The sequence below is a fragment of the Sus scrofa genome, chromosome 8 (genome assembly GCF_054392235.1).
Source record: "Sus scrofa isolate SSC_HxYL_T2T_F1_AM1 chromosome 8, Sscrofa_HxYL_maternal_Yorkshire_Landrace_v2.0, whole genome shotgun sequence".
NCBI classification, from domain to species: domain Eukaryota; kingdom Metazoa; phylum Chordata; class Mammalia; order Artiodactyla; family Suidae; genus Sus; species Sus scrofa.
In genome coordinates this window covers 73,370,417-73,387,765 of record NC_139390.1, presented here as the reverse complement: position 1 = coordinate 73,387,765, position 17,349 = coordinate 73,370,417, and the positions used below count along the sequence as shown (strand labels likewise).

At 37.4% G+C, this 17,349-nt stretch overlaps 1 protein-coding gene across 2 annotated transcripts in view; it reads right to left on the bottom strand.

The window, feature by feature from the left end:
• The window catches only part of CSN1S2 (alpha(s2)-casein), a 41,279-nt gene extending 29,467 nt beyond the window's left edge, over nucleotides 1–11,812 (bottom strand). Inside the window, exons 1-4 of one of the 2 annotated variants that reach the window (XM_021100497.2) lie at nucleotides 11,714–11,787; nucleotides 9,279–9,342; nucleotides 7,548–7,568; nucleotides 6,281–6,406 (exon numbers count right to left, since the gene is read on the bottom strand). The gene's annotated coding sequence lies outside the window, so the exon portion shown is untranslated. Of the gene's footprint in view, nucleotides 1–6,280; nucleotides 6,407–7,547; nucleotides 7,569–9,278; nucleotides 9,343–11,713 lie in introns of both variants that reach the window. The other variant, XM_021100498.2, reaches the window with a different exon arrangement.
• Nucleotides 11,813–17,349: the final 5,537 nt, after the last annotated feature.

Sequence of the window (17,349 nt, the reverse complement as noted above, 5' to 3'; positions counted from 1 at the left end):
CCATGACTTCATGGTTCCTAATTGGATTTATTTCCACTGTGCCATGACAGGAACTCCTCACATCACTCTTATCATATGATATTCTGGCTGACAATTAACATGTTTTTATATCCATCTTTAAAACTAGATAATGAACTGCTGAGTACTGAGTTGAGGTTCTAGTCAAATATACACATATTTGACTAAATATACATATGAGGTATATTTAATATATATTAGAGTAACTTCAAATGTATATAATTTAAATATGTATGTTAATGTTAGAGCATACCAGATATACATTGGCCATATGTAAAAAGTGAAGGTCTGTGGGAAAAAAAGTCAAAGATTATTCTCATGTATTGAATCTGAGCAACTACACAGTGAAATGAACTAAGGGAGGGCACAACAAAGAGTTCTGTATTGGATTTCTTAGGTTACAAATGTCATTTTCACACCAGAAGTATGTAAGTAGAAGATGAAAAGGCAGTTTAGGAGAAAGCACACTACACACACAACTCAGCATCTACTACTTCCTTACTCTGACTCTTTGCTCAGCATCTAAACCATCAGTTCTCTCTTTTTTTCCCTTCAAAAGTCTTTGGTTCCACAGGAGACTTCCTTGTTGTGCTCAGCCCTCTGGAGATTGAAGATTGGCCCTCAGTTCAGGCTGATTTTCTCAGAAAGGGAAGCCCTATCTCCACGAATTTGGGTGAATAAAATTTCTATCTCATAAAAATTGTATCTTACAGCTTAGATTATCTTTCCAGCTACATGCTAAATGTGAATCAGTTTTCCTTACAAGTAGGATTACAAAAAAGATGAGATCTTGATTAGCATTCTAGTGCCTCATGCAACTGCTTGGATTAGATTTCTTTTAGGGAGTTCCCATTGTGGTGCAGTGGTTAACGAATCCGACTAGGAACCATGAGGTTGCGGGTTTGGTCCCTGGCCTTGCTCAGTGGGTGAAGGATCGGGCGTTGCTGTGAGCTGTGGTGTAGGTTGCAGATGTGGCTCAGATCCCGCATTGCTGTGGCTCTGGCATAGGCTGGTGGCTACAGCTCCGATTCAACCCCTAGCCTGGGAACCTCCATATGCCACGGGAGCAGCCATAGAAAAGACCAAAAAAAAAAAGTTTCTTTTAGGACAGAATATTTCAATATTAAAATGAGATTGTCTAAATTATTGCTTTGCCCTTTGAATAACTATCCAGGTATTTCATGACCTGCTTTCTTCCAAATTATTTTCCCAGAAGATTATTAGTTAGCATTGTACATCTTTTCTTCAGAAATACTGATGCACTGAAGAATGTAGGAAGGATTGGCATATCATAGTAGCAGAAAATTTGGCTGAAAATTAAGAAGAAGTTTAATGTCATGGATTCAATTGTGTCTTTCCCCCAAAGGTATACTGAAGTTCTAAGCCTCAATACCTTGGTTATTTTTGGTGGGGGGGCATATAGAGGTTCCCAGGCCAGGGGTCGAATTGGAGGTACAGCTGCCAGCCTATGCTACAGCCACAGCAACGCAGGATTTGAGGCGCGTCTGCGGACTATACCACAGCTCATGGCAATGCCGGCTCCTTAACCCACTGAGCAATCTCATGGCTCCTAGTCAGATTTGTTTCCGCTGCACCATGGTGGGAACTCCTAAGCCTCAATAGCTTGGAATGTGACTTTCTCTGGAGATCTGGGTCAGTGCCAATGCAGTGAGTTAAGATAAAGGCATAACTGGAGTAAAGTGGACTCTTAATCCAATAGGACTGGTGTCGTTACAAAAAGAGAGACATGGCAGGAGAAGCTGGCTTCATGACAACAGAAACAGAGGTTGAAGTGAGGCATCTAAAGAATGTCAAAAATTGGCCACCAATGCCAGATACTAAGAAGGAGAAAAAAGGAACTGTAGTCTAGAGCTGTCAGTAAGAGTGAGATTCTGCCAACAGAACTGTGAGAACCTAAGTTTCTGGGTTTCAACCACCAGTTTGGACTTTATTATGGCCCTAGGAAACAAATACAATGGGATATCCAGTATATGCTTGAAAGATCAATTTATTATGCATGGTAAGTTTTTTTTTTTATTTTAACCCTTTAACACATAGAAGTAGAAAGCAATCAAATACTTCAAAGAATATTTTTACTATGGTTTTAAAAGTATTGATATTTGATCTCAGGTGTGTGATATTCATCTAACAGTATTGACTGAATTTTTTGTTCTTTCTTTTTTTTTCCCTGAGGGCTGAGATTTGTAGATATGAGGAAGACTGAGAAGAATCATCATGAGGACCAGCTAAATGGAACTTGTCACTAAGCCTGTGGATAAAGAGAAAACTTTCTAAAAATTAAATAAACAATAAAAATGAAATTTGAACTAATGACATCATTACGAATACCATTATGCTTTTTTTTTTTAAACCATTATGCTTTTTGTTTTTGAGTTGCATCCATATGCATTCCTTTGTGTCTGACCAAGTGTTCACAATGTTACACCTGCTGTGTCTTCTCCATGTGTGAATCAGGCTTCCCTTCTTCCTCAGTGACCCTGATCTCTGCTTGCCCCCGAGTCTGAACAAGCACTAAAAGGTGAACTGGAACGTGCCCCTTAACAGCTTATCCTGAGATTCGGCTGATTGCCATTGACATTTTTTCTGTCAGACCCTTCAGGTTACTTCCCTCTGCTTGCCCAACTTTCCCGAAAAGTTTCTGCTAATCTTTGCTTACCCTTCTCTACCTAGAAAGGAAAGCCTGTTTCTGTTTGCTTTTGCTACACTTGCAGATTTCTGATGTTTGAACATTCTGCCTATTGCAATTATCTTTGTTCTCATTATGCAAGCTTTTATTTGACATGGCAAAAGATCCTTGACCAAAAAACTATTTAAAACACTTCATGTAAAAAAAAAATGTGGTCAAAAAAAGTTATATAATCAGAGTTTACATTAAGTTGGTGCTATTTCTAACACTGTCTTGGCTCAAGCTCTTATTTCTCATACTAAAGTATCATGATGGTTTCTCAGTGGATCACCGTATTTTCTGTCTACAGTCCCTTTCACTCAACCTGCCATACTCCTACTTTATAATATGCTGAAATAACCCATTTGATTTCATACCTTTTATACCAAATGATATTCTGACTGATGATTGTTTGTTTTTACAGCCATCTTTTAAAAAAATTATTTTATTTTTGATAATACCTTTATTAAAATATAATTCATATGTCATGCAATCTACTCATTCAAAGTGTACAATTCACTGAGGTGCAGAAGCATCACCACAGTCAATTGTAGAATATTTTCATCACCTCAAAAAGAAACCCCCCAGGAATTCTTGTTGTGATGCAGTGGGAACAAATCCAGCTAGAAACCATGAGGTTTTGGGTTTGATCCCTGGCCTTGCTCAGTGGGTTAAGGATCGGCGTTGCTGTGAGCTGTGGTGTAAGTCACAGACATGGCTCGAATCTGGCAGTGCTGTGGCTGTGGCTATGGCTGTGGCCAGAAACTGTATCTCTGATTCAACACCTAGCCTGGGAACCTCCATATGCCGCAAGTGCAGCCCTAAAAAGCAAGGAAAGAAAGAAAGAAAGAAGAAAAGAAAGAAGGAAAGAAAGAAAGAAAAAAGAAAAGCAAACTCCCCGGCCTTTAGCTGTGATCCCCAAACTCCCCAAACCCCTCAACTTTTCCAGCCCTAAGAACCAACCAGTTTGCTTTCTGTCTCTATAGATTTGCCTAACCTGAGATTTTCATCCAAGGGGAATCATAAATATATGGCCTTTGATGACTATATTTTTTTCACCTAGGATAAACTTCAAGGCTTCTTCAGGTTGTAGCATCTATCAGCGCTTCGTTCATTTTCATGGCTGAATAGTATTCTATTGTATGGCTATCCTACATTTTGTTTATCTATTCATTCATTGATGGACATTTAAGTCACTTCCACTTTTGGCTATTATGAACTATTCTGCTATGGAGGTTTTTTTTTTTTTCTTTAAAAAATTTTTTTATTATAGCTGATTTATAATGTTCTGTCAATTTCTGCTGTATAGCAAAGTGACCCAGTTTTTTATATATATATACATACATTTTTTTTTCTCATGTTCCATCACAAGTAATGGGTATAGTTTCCTGTGCCATCTTTAAAACTAGATAAGCTGTCAGATGCAGAGATTTATGCTTCCTGGTATTTATATCCCCAGGGGCTGTCTCACTGACTGCTCAGATATGGTTAGGAAATATCTGATGACCAAATGAATACAATTTCACCTGGATCCTGAAGTCCTAAAATAGTAACACAAGGAACAGGGTTTATTTTCAACAGTTTCTTTCCAAACTTTAAAATAACTCCTTTATTTATTTCCATGTCTTCAAATCTCCTAGCCAAACTATTTATGGTGCTACAATTACTTTTCCTGGTACGTCAGGGACATAAGAAATAATAAATACTGAAAAATTCAGAGGTGTATTTTTTTTTTTTAAATCTCCACTTGTTACTTTTCACATGAGATTCAGTGGCTGATGTTTGCATTTAGCCCACTTGACCTTTCAATCTGAATGCTATTCTCTTTCAAAATGAACATAGCCAAATTATTTTCTTCAGCTTCCCTTACTCAAAGTGAGGCATATATGCATAAATACACACACACACACACACACACACACACACACACACGCACAATTGCTCACTGAATTAAAATAAAAGTAAAAACAACAACAAAGAAACAGGTAGACAAACAGCAGCAGAACCATGTCTGTTTTCTGAAAACTGTGTTTGAAGAGCACATTGATTTTGCTAATCCAGTCCTGACAACTTGGGTCTGTTTCTTTTTCTCTTCTTCTCTGATTAGTTCCTCCTTTCAATCTGTCTGCAGTCTTCTGACTGCCTTTTCTTAGGGCGTCTTATAGTTCTTTGAAGTTTCTCTTACCAACCTAATTCAGTCTCTCTGGCACTTGAATACAGCCTGTACATTTTGTCCATACTTATCTCTGCCAAATAAGATTTTAATATATCCCTCTTGAATCAAATATCTTCACCTTTTACCTAATGTCTAGGGTGTCAAGATCAGGCTCTGTTCTGTCATTAAAGGTAACAGACAATATAATTTAAATAAATTCTCCACCTGCTTTTTAAAATAATGAAAAATCTTTTGCAACTATTAAACCTTTAAATTGTAGGACTTTTTTTTAAACTCCATAAATATTGCTTTACTCTGCAGTGAAATAGTTAATGTTTTATAAAGAATGAAACTTTGAACATTTTAAATAAAATTGACTTTCTACTAGTAAACAGGTACTAATCCCTTATATTGTCATTGGTTTATATTAGAGCAGTAGTCCCTATCCTAATTGCTCACCAGAATCCCCAAGGCAAAATTTCTCAAAATTTATTGTTATGAATCATGGAGGGAAGTTATTAAAATGTAGATCCTGGTATATTAGGTCTGTGTGTTGCTTCAGACTCTACTTTTCTTTTCTTTCTTTCTTTTCTTTTCTTTTCTTTTTCTTTTTTTTTTTTTTTTTTTTTTTGTTGTTGTTGTTGTTGTTGTCTTTTTAGGGCCACACCCATGGCATATGGAAGTTTCTAGGCTAGGGATCCAACTGGAGCTGGATCCAACTGTAACTGCTGGCCTCAGCCACGGCCACAGCAGTATGGGAATCTTAGCCACATCTGCAAACTACACCACAGCTCACAGCAACACCGGATCCTTAACCCACTGAGTGAGGCCAGGGATCGAACCCACATCCTCGTTACCACTGAGCCACCAGGGAAACTCCAGACTCTACATTTCTGACAGGTTCTCCACGTGGTGCTTGTTCAGCATCTCCAAATTTTACATTTAGATGGAAAAGATTTAAACACTATCCAGGCACAAATTTAGTGCCAGGTCAGCCTGCAGTCACAATTTCATACAATTCTGTTTAAGGGCTCTCATGTAATATCTCTTCTGGGAGTTTTGCCAGGCTTATGAAGTGGATTATTATTACACCTATTTTGTCCATGAGAAAATTAAGTTTTCAGAAAGATTAATAATAGTTCATGGGAGGTCCTGAAGCTGCTAGTCGTCAGAACTAGTATACAAACACAGGTGATCTGGTCCCCAGAGCCCAGCCTCTTAACCATAGTAGGACAGAAATTTTCTCTTGGAAACATTTAGATAAATAAGTGCACTTTAAAAGAGCTTCCCAAGCTGCATTTCTCAAACAGGGACTGTTTTGGGGTTTATGCCTTGCTTTTTTTTTTTTTTTTTTTTTCTTGTTTTAAGTCACCACCATTGATACTTCTGAAAAATGTTAAATGTCATTAGACCTGACGTACCTCTGTGATCATGTTCTGTGCTTACTGAGAGGCACTTTATGCCTCCTGATAAGGAAGACAATGAGGATGATTTGGTGGATATGGCTGTGGTTGATATGGCAGATATGAAGCTCAGTAATACCTTCTCTGTATACAAACAAGGAAAGAAAATTGCAGAGAATTGAGACAACGAGAGTGCAGCATTCCACAATAATTTCCATTTATAATTTAGGTCGTAAATGTTGGTAGGGTGATTATTTTTCAAACTTCGAATAGGTTTTCACTTTCTTATATGAAAAATGTTGTAAGAAAGGTAAAAATGATAAGCCTTTTACATTTTTTCTGTATGTTGACAATTTTGTTGGAGTATGTTACATATGGGCTATGGATTATAGCACACCACTCAAAAAAGTTTTAAATTTAAAAAGTTTTAAATTTATCCTCCTTTGCCCATCCGTGAACTTTCCAGAAGGAGGAATTTACTAATAATTCCAGGGTAGGTGGAATTGCTTCTTATCCTTAAAGTCTAATGAGAATGTTATTTCTTAAAACGTCTACATTCTTTAGTATTTCCTTTTGTTAATCCAAATATCGTTCTTCTTGCCTTTTACATTTTTTTATTTGATGCTATTTTTAATTCATCTACTTACTTGGTTAGTAAGAATTTTTGAGACCTTATCACATTGATATGACATGTCAAAATAAAATGAAAGATTAGGGATACATTTCATTAAGGGAATGTGAAATTAATGACATTTTCAATCTTATTTAATATGGTCAGTTTAATACCATCTAATGACTTCATCATCTTCCAAAAGAATCAGAAAGTGGGAACTGTCCTCATTAGATGCGTTTTTTTTGCAACCTCCATGCCCTGTTAGGCATACATTATGATTAATAAAATTATAAATTCAATTATTCTTTAGGCCAAGGCAATGATTTACCAAAGATATTTGAGTTCTGAGAAACTTGGTTTCTTCAAGGTGGCATTGAGTTTCCATCTAAATGCTACTAGTACACAAGTCTTGTGGGTGCTTCCCACTGTATCATAAATAAATAAATAAATGTACACATTAGCCATTCACTATGAAAATAGGTTTGAGAGTTTAGCATGGAATCATCTCATATAATCAACACTCAGAAGAAAATATCTTTGTATTCCACCACATTATCGGGGGATCCTTCATGATTTTTTCTATATCAATCATGTTTCTGTTAAAATATAGAACTGATTAAATTTTGATACATGTCTAATGATCACCTTTTCAGGTGAGGGAAATTGTCTTACCTCTTCAGATGAATCAGCGCCCTTGAAAAAAGAAAAAAAGAAATCAGTTAATATCTTAATTTTACAACTTCAGACTGAGTGTAAAATGTATTTAGCTGCAACAATTATCCTTAAATAAAATGGAGGCAAAATTTTAGGCAGTCTACTAAATTATTAATTATTTAATTACTTTTTAGTGATACACTAAACTAGTTTCTTTGTGTGTTTTGTTTAATGACATCTTTAAAATGAGTGGAAAGATTTTTGCTATCATTAACAGGTTAGATACAAATATCAATTCACTCTGGAACAAGCTTGTGTGTGTACAAGGGAGGAGAATGTAGCATTGTGAACAGAGGATGAAAGTTAAATTTAAAATTTGAATTTGCTCAAGTAAAACTTTCTTTTTTGGGGGGTATGGATATATTTCAGTAGCTCAAAAGGAACTTAATTTCAAATATTTACTTTGCTGATAGATTCTGGTAGTATGTTTTCCTCTGTTAGTCTCAGTTTTTTCCTTCTTTTCTTTTAGAAAAAATAATCTGATAGACTTTGACGTTGATGTCTTTTTTTTTTAGGGCCACACCCTCGGCGTATGGAAGTTCCCAGGCTAGGGCTTGAATCGGAGCTGCAGTTGCTGGCCTACACCACAGCCACAGCAACGTGGGGTCTGAGCCACGTCTGTGACCTACGCCACAGCTCACAGCAGCGGCAGATCCTTAACCCACTGAGCAAGGCCAGGGATCAAACCTGCATCCTCATGGATGCTAGTCTGATTCATTTCCGCTGAGCGCAATGGGAACTCCCAGATTTTGATGTCTTAACCAACTTGTTTGAGAAACATCTGCCAGGGCTAGTTGGATTAGTAAAAGGAAAATTATTATTTTTTGAAAAATATCTCAGTATCTTGACACAAAGAATACAAAACTGAAATGGATCATTGTTTTTAACAGAAGAAATGGATCATTACTTTATATTTATCTATCTATCTATCTATCTATCTATAATGATTTTTGTTTTCCATTACAGCTGGTTTACAGTGTTCTGTCAATTGTCTACTGTACAGCATGGTGATCTAGTCACACATACATGTATACATTGTTTTTTCTCACATTATCATGCTCCATCATAAGTGACCAGACAGAGTTCCCAGTGCTACAAACTCCTAGAAGAGAACACAGGCAAAACATTCTCTGACATCAGCCTTACAAATGTTTTCTCAGGTCAGTCTCCCAAAGCAACAGAAATAAAAGCAAAAATAAACCAATTGGACCTAATCAAACTGACAAGGTTTTGTATAGCAAAGGATCATTACCTTCAAAGATGGAGGAGAAGGAAGAGGAAAGCAATTCAGAGAGGTCCCTTTTACCTGTGACACACAGCGGTAAATGACAGCCACGCCAGGAACTCCTAACAGCTGGTGAGTGTAGAGCTTGTAATATGTATGTCCTTTATCAGCCTCTCCATCTCACAGTTAATTGGGCTCTTAACAGATTTAATTTTTACATTTAGCTGATTTTATTTCAGTATCCGTATGTTTTATGTGTGTGTGTGTGGGGAGAGGTATTCAAGATTTATTCTAGGTCCTTAATAAACTTATACATATTAATTCAAGGCAACTGTCCATAAAAACAATAAAATGTGTAAAGCCACATTCAGGTACATGCAGTATATGACAGAACACATGACGTGAGAGAATCACTTTGGATGATTCGTGGTATCATATTCTTTACAATTTCTAATCATACTTACAATCATGGCAACCAAAAGAGCCATTAAAAAGGCAAAAAGAGGGATCTTCATATTTGGGCGAGTCCTGTGAAAGCATATTAAAAAATTAGTAGTACATTCATCTCTGCACTAATAAGTCAGTGATTTAGTGATCAAACTCCTCTCCAAATGGTTTTTCGAAACAGACTAGAAATACAAAGACTATGGAAACACAGTGACATCATGGCCCTTAGAGACTAGCCAGTGACCTTGATAAGCAAAGATAAGTGCAGTCATCAGGAAACATTAACGTGCTATAAACACTCACCAGATGGACATCTTGGACTAAGAGTATGGGAGCATTGAAGTAAATAAAGCGGTAAACCTTGCGCTACATTGTATAGCATATTAAAGAAAGGGATTAGCTGGCACACACACACACAAATGAGAGACATGGCATCAACATGAAATAGTTCAGCTTGTTAAAAGGACAAAACTGGAGACAGGCTGACCACTTAGATTGTTGTGAGATGATAGGGACTTTACAAAATGCCATTAGGACTCATAAGGCAGAGTTTAAAAGAGAATTAGAAGGCCGAATGACAAGCAACAGGGCCTAGTTTTATGATAGAGTTAGTGAAAAAGAACCAGGTTTCTGGCCTAAGACTTGTGTAAGTGCTGTAATGCTGCAGTGTAATTAGAAAACTAAATGACCCTGGGTAGAAAAGTCAAATTGAAAAGAAATTTGAGGGAAAATATTGGTAGATATATTGAAAATGGAATTGGTAATTTAATTTTCCAAATAATTTCATTCTACATAATTAACCTAATCTGGGACTCTTTGATATGTTTATATAATTCTGTAGATACGAATGAACCTAGTTCTGTTGTTTTTATTTTTTTAAATTAAAACATTTTTTGGCCACACCCACGGCGTGCAGAAGTTCCTGGACCAGGGTCAAATCTGTACCATAGCAGTGACAATGCTAGGTCCTTAACCACTAGACCACCAGGGAATACCAGTTTTTAAAAAGACAGTGAATCAAACTATTTATTTAGTTAAATATCTAAATAAAAATATTTCTCTAAACATAGGCAATACTGAGTAAATGCTTTCAATCATCAGTTTTGAAAAAAATTACAATAGCATATTTGTCTTACAACCGAAGAAAATATTCTTTTGCTAAATAACTCTTAATATCTAACATATCAATCTTAACTCAAGACTGAGGGTGTCTCCATGTTCCTTATCTGGTGATTTTGCTTAATTTGTTTAAACACGGGACTGTGGCAACAAACTATGAAAATTTTCATTTCTTGGTGAAGTTTTCCTATCACCTAATAATGAAACCAAATATTCAGTCATGTAATGATACAAACAATGATGTAACATTTAGTTCTGATTATATCTGGACTTTATAGGAATGAGAAGATTGAGGGAAATTCACAGAAAGCTGTCTTGGACAGATTGCTAGATCGATCGATAGATAGATACATGGACAGACAATTAGACAATTTAAGTATGCTAACAAAATATTTCCCAAAGGACACAATGATAACAGTTTGAAATAGTAATGTAATGTACTGAAATAGTAATAGTAATATAATGAAATGTACAGGTTTTAAATAAATAAATTATTAAAACAAAATGAACTGTTATACAGTTTTAACCACGCAAAAAAACCAGAACCTATTTCCAATGAAGAAAAGGACAAGCCAGAGGTCCCATCATGGCTCAGTGGTCAACAAACCCAACTAGGACCCATGAGGTTGCGGGTTCAATCCCTGGCCTTGCTCAGTCTCAGTGGGTTAAGGATCTGGCACTGCGTGAGCTGTGGTGTAGGTCGCAGACGTGGCTTGGATCCAGCCTTGCTGTGGCTGTGGCATAGGCCGGCGGTATAGCTCCGATTTGACCCCTAGCCTGGGAACCTCCATATGCCACGGGTGTGGCCCTAAAAAAAGAAAAAGAAAAAGAAAAGAAAAGGAAAAGCAAAGGGAAACAAATTGATTAGTGCTGGGTATACAGTAACTTTGAAAAATGTTACTTTAACCTTTGCAATAATACACATTTCCAAAAAGAGAGCTGATGCTACTCCAGAGATGATTTTTCTGTAAAATTTAAAAGGCTAAGGGTCAAAGAAATGACTAACAAAGTTCTGATCATATATTTCGGCAAGGAGGTATAAAGGCTGCTAGGATATGCAGCCCAGCAACAGAAAAGAGGGAGCACCTCTCCATTTTCCAGCTCAATCACTTTGTGCAATGATCGCTGCCAATTCACAGGCACTGAAAGCCTGAACTCACATTCAAATCCTGACACTGAACCATCATGTCGCTTGTTGTGCAATGAGAAATTAATTACATAATAAAGATTTTATAAATGGTTTCTAACTTATTCTAGCAAGTAAAAGTTTAGAATAAGCTATTGGACTATATTGCACATAAATATATTCCATTTTCCCCAACATGAGACTCACCAGTCAGAGAAGCTGCAATTCTGAAGCTCTAGGAGAGGTTGTGCTTTTCTAGAGGACTGGTAAGTATTTAAATACACTGCAATCCTCCATGTGCTCTCATAAATTATGTTAATTATAAGATCATATTATAGAACTGAAAATACTGCCCCAAATCTGTCCCCACAGATACTAAAAATAAACTTAACAGGGTGATTTTTACAATAGAAGATTGTGAAGCAGAGTGACAGGAAACCAATGGGCCCAACAAAGGTTAATCCCTGTGTTAGTTTTAGAATCTCTGAATAAGACAAAGGGAAAAGTAGCTGAACTCGGCCAAATGTAGACGTGAATGGAAAAGGTAGAAATGTTTCTGTGGAAGACCATTTATGCTATTTTAATGAATCCTGTCAGAGCGAAACAAGTCTATGCTAAAAATGACACCATCTCCTCATTTTTTTTTTTTTTTTTTTTTGGCTGTTCCTGTGGCCTGTGGACATTCCCGGGCCAGGGATCGAACTCGCAGCCACAGCAGCAACCTGAGCCGATACAGTGACAACATTGGATTCTTAACCTGCTGTGCTGCAGGAGAACCCCCGTCTTATCAAATCTTATGTGTTGTCAAATAAATAGTGATAACTGACACGGTAAAATTGGAGTCATCATTTATTTCAAGTGTGTTTCCTATTCATTGTGAAAATATACTTTTATTATATTGATTGTAGAATAGTTTAGGTCTTAAAGTGCATGCAGATGTTTGCAAAAATCCATTAATGTTTGGATTGTCTGATATAATAATTCTTATTTTTAAAGTCAAATGACTGTAGGGCTTGGTACTTTATATCTCACATAGTAACTTGCTGCTTATGTTCTGGAATTTAATTTCCTTCCTATGTTTTAGGGGCTCATGTCCCTCAATGGAAGCCATGTGTTAACATGACTATCCTCAAAAAAAGAAAAAATTAGGTTTAACTAAGTCCCTGAGCAAATTTTATACAAATTCACCCCTTCGACACTGGTTTGATAATTTAATGTATTCAAAACTGAATATCATAAAATCGCTTCAAGTTTAGGTAAACCATGGAGTACCTATTGTGGCTCAGAGGTAACGAACCTGACTAGTACCCATGAGGATATGGATTCTATGGTGGGCTAAGGACCCAGCGTTGCCATGAACTGTGGGATAGGTCACAAATGTGATTTGGATGGATCCCATGTTGCTGTGGCTGTGGCATAGGCCAGCAGCTAGGGCTCCAATTCCACGTTTAGCCTGGGAATTCCATATGCCAAGGGTGCGGCCCTAAAAAAAAAAAACACAAAAAAAATCTTTCTCATATATTGTCTCTCACAAAGGCAAAAAAAAGAAAAGAAAAAAAGAAAAAGAAAAAACTCCTATCTCTAGTATACTCTCAATAGAATGTAAGCTATATAGAGTTTAGTGTTTAGCAATCATTGAAACCAGTCTGATTTTTAAGAATAAATCTGTCATTTTTCATTTTGATTTACATCCTTTTTTCTCTATTCTTTCTCTCTCCCTGCATTCCTCACTTATCTCTTCTCTTCCTCCATTTATTTCTCCATTGATTTATTTAAGCAGTGCTGCTAGGCGCTATTCTCATAGGCCTTTGTCATTCACAGTCCAGTGAATGAAAAGTGAGCTGCTGCTCAGGAGGGCGTACTGACAACAACAAAAAGCAAACACACAACAGCCAGCTTATAAAAATGGACATATGCCTGTGTACAAATTTGACACCTAAAATTAAGTTTAACTCACTCATATTTTAGGTTGGAGCCCCCACATGTAGGCATTAGTCCATCCACCATTTGCTTCTTCAACACAGTAGGAAGACGGGGATTATGTGTGACAGTAAGACACCAAACAAGGAGTAGCCTTCTTGCGTCACTTGAGCTTTCATCCTCCAGGAACAGGACGTCATTTTGAAAGACCGATGGACCAGAACATGTCCTGATATTTTAGATGAAGGAAACAGATATCATATCCTCTGTAATGAGTCACCATTCCATTTGAAAATGCCAGAGTCTTTCATTTACAAGGGCAAAATCGATAAAGGGCTACTTCTGTATCACAAGTGTGACATGAAAGGGACAGCATTAGGATGCATCCTGTGAATGGGTATTTATGACAGTATGCTGGATTTTCCTTCTTCTCTTCCTCCTCCTCTTCATATTATATTCTTCTTATCCTTCATTCTCTTCCTCCTCCTTTATTTCATCTACAACGAAATCAGGGTCTATGATTTATGACAAAATCCATGATGTTTACTTATTCAACTAAAAAATTTTATTTCTGTATGAATTACTCAAATGGAAAATAGTGCAGTTGACAAATGTAGAATATATGACCACCTGTTAGATAACAAAAATCTACTGAGAAATGGGAATAATATATAAAATGACAATCTACTTTCCCTGCTCTTGAATGGCTTACCTTATGTCAGAGACTGAATATTTGTAGCTCCTTAAATTCACATGTTGAAGCCCTGTGCTCTAATTTACTATAATAGGAGGTGATTATGTGGTTGCCTCATGGAGGTCATTATGTTTCGATGAAGTCATAGGCTGGAGACCCTGGGATGAGCTTAGTGCCCTTATTAGATGAAGAAGAGACACTAGGGCTTCCTTTTTCCACTGATATTTTAGACACAAGAAGAAGGCAGCTGAGTGTGAGCCAGCAAGAGGCCCCCACAATGAACCTAGCTATGCTGCACTCTGATTAGGACTTCCCAAACTCCGGAATGATGAGAAATGATTATCTGTTGTTCAAGCAACCTGGTCTATGGTACAGTTCTTCCTTTCTGTTCTCAAGAGATTGATTCTAAGTCCCAACAAGGAGACCACGGTTCCACATTCACAGATCAATCCACACCCATGGATTCTGCAGTAATGCATTTACCATTGAACAATTTGCATACAAGCGGACATGGAGAGGCCAAATCTGTGTTGTTCAAGGGTCAGTTGTATTTTGCTGTGGCGTCTTATGCTAAGACTCCTTATAATTTATGAAACAGACAAGGATAAAAGTAACTGAAGTTGGAAAAGTCCAGAATGTGGTTGAACACAGGATACCAAAATGGGGAGAAAACAGTCCAGGCTGGAACCAAAGATTTAGGAGTAATTGGCCGCTGATGTAATGAAAACATACAACTCGACGAGATCATATTGGAAAAATTTAGTAGAAGAGAAGGAAACGGAGGAAAGAATCCCTAGATTACATTAATGTAATGTGTGAGAGAAAACTACATATCTTTATGAAGGTTTCCTAGAAAGGAGAGAGAAGTAGAGGAGAGGAGAATTTCTAGGCAATTTGAGAATTGTAGAAGCCAAGGGGATGGAATTTCAAGACGGAAGCTTAACCATTCTGAACTCATGTTACGATAACCTTGAAGGTTGCTTACTCTCTTTATACTACAGTTTTATCCCTTGGAATAGTTGTAATAATAGCTGAGTCTGGATGAAATGAAAATGCATATAAATCACATTGCAAATAGAAGTTGTTCAAATATAAACATCGAGGATTATCGTTTTTATTTTAATCATGATAATCTTTATTAGCAATAACATCTTACCTAAAATGTTTTCCAAGGATCAGGGAGGAAATAAAAGCCAAGGCACAGTGATAGAACATTTTTAGAAAAGTCATCTTAATCTTTAAAACTGAAGAGGAAATGTTAAAAATGGGATCAGACATAGAACAATTTACAGAAGAGGGTGGGTGGGAAGTTGAAGGCAGGGATGCCAATGGAGTCAATTTTCTGTACGAAATAGGTAATTGTTTTCTGAATTTGACTGAAGTGTGAGATGATCTAGAAAATGAGTGCTATTTTAAATGTTTTATTAAAGGAAAAGGCAAGAGGTATAGGACCAAGTATGAAAAAACTTTTAGTAAGTGGCAGTGTGCTCTACGTTTAGAAAGCATAAAGACACTTTTCTTTCCCTCTGTACAATTAATTGTCCTCAGTAGGACCTCTGTGTGAGTAAAATATAAGGACTTCTTGAGATTAAGATTTTAGCAAGTAGGGTTATCTAAAGCCAGAGGTTCAGAGGAGTTTTTTGAGGTAGTGAAGTGTTTGCTAATGATAACTATGAAGTCCTGGGTGAGAAGAAAATGAAATAAAATTAACAAATAACATAGTAAATAAATGGAAAAGGAGGGAGTTCCTGCTGTAGCTCAGCAGCTTACAAACCTGACTAGTTCATGAGGATGCAAGTTCAATCCCTGGCCTGGCTCAGTGGGTTAAGGATCAGCATTGGCTTGAGCTGTGCTGTAGGTCACAGACGCAGCTTGGATCCTGTGTTGCTGTGGCTTATGGCTGTGATGTAGGCTGGCAGCTGCAACTCTCAGATCCAACCCCTAGTCTGGGAACTTGGTGAGGGTGTAAAAAGTATATAAAAAAAAGGAAAGATCAAGGGTGTAGACATTTCTGTAAAGTCCTAGCAAATGTATCTCTGCTTCTACCCTTGCATCCTTCCAAAAAAAACATGTAAAGATCAGATTCTCTGCAAGGGCTTCCATCTCAAACCAAGGTCTAATCTTGAGCTTTAAAAATCCTCACACACTTCCTTTGCGGCCGACTTACTTTCTCTCTCTTTTCACCTCTTGCCTTATCCACTATCTAGGCGGGTCTCTATGAAATTTCTTCTGTGATAAACTTGCACTTGCTGTTTCTTTTTTTTTTTTTTTATTTTCCCACTGTACAGCAAGGGGGTCAGGTTATCCTTACATGTATACATTACAATTACATTTTTTCCCCCACCCTTTGTTCTGTTGCAACATGAGTATCTAGACATAGTTCTCAATGCTATTCAGCAGGATCTCCTTGTAAATCTATTCTTTTTTTTTTTTCTTCCCACTGTACAGCAAGGGGGTCAGGTTATCCTTAGATGTATACATTGCAGTTACAGTTTTTTCCCCCACCCTTTCTTCTGTTGCAACATGAGTATCTAGACATAGTTCTCAATGCTATTCAGCAGGATCTCCTTGTAAATCTATTCTAGGTTGTGTCTGATAAGCCCAAGCTCCGGATCCCTCCCACTCCCTCCCCCTCCCATCAGGCAACCACAAGTCTCTTCTCCAAGTCCAGGATCTCCTTGTAAATCTATTCTAGGTTGTGTCTGATAAGCCCAAGCTCCGGATTCCTCCCACTCCCTCCCCCTCCCAGCAGACAGCCACAAGTCTCTTCTCCAAGTCTATGATTTTCATCACCTCACACCAGTCAGAATGGCCATCATTAATAAATCCACAAATAACAAGTGCTAGAGGGGCTGTGGAGAAAAGGGAACCCTACTGCACTGCTGGTGGGAATGTAAACTGGTACAGCCACTATGGAGAACAGTTTGGAGATACCTTAGAAATCTATACATAGAACTTCCATATGACCCCGCAATCCCACTCTTGGGCATCTATCCAGACAAAACTCTACTTAACAGAGACACATGCACCCGCATTTTCATTGCAGCACTATTCACAATAGCCAGGACATGGAAACAACCTAAATGTCCATCGACAGATGATTGGATTCGGAAGATGTGGTATATATACACAATGGAATACTACTCAGCCATAAAAAAAGAATGACATAATGCCATTTGCAGAAACATGGATGGAACTAGAGGATCTCATCCTGAGTGAAATGAGCCAG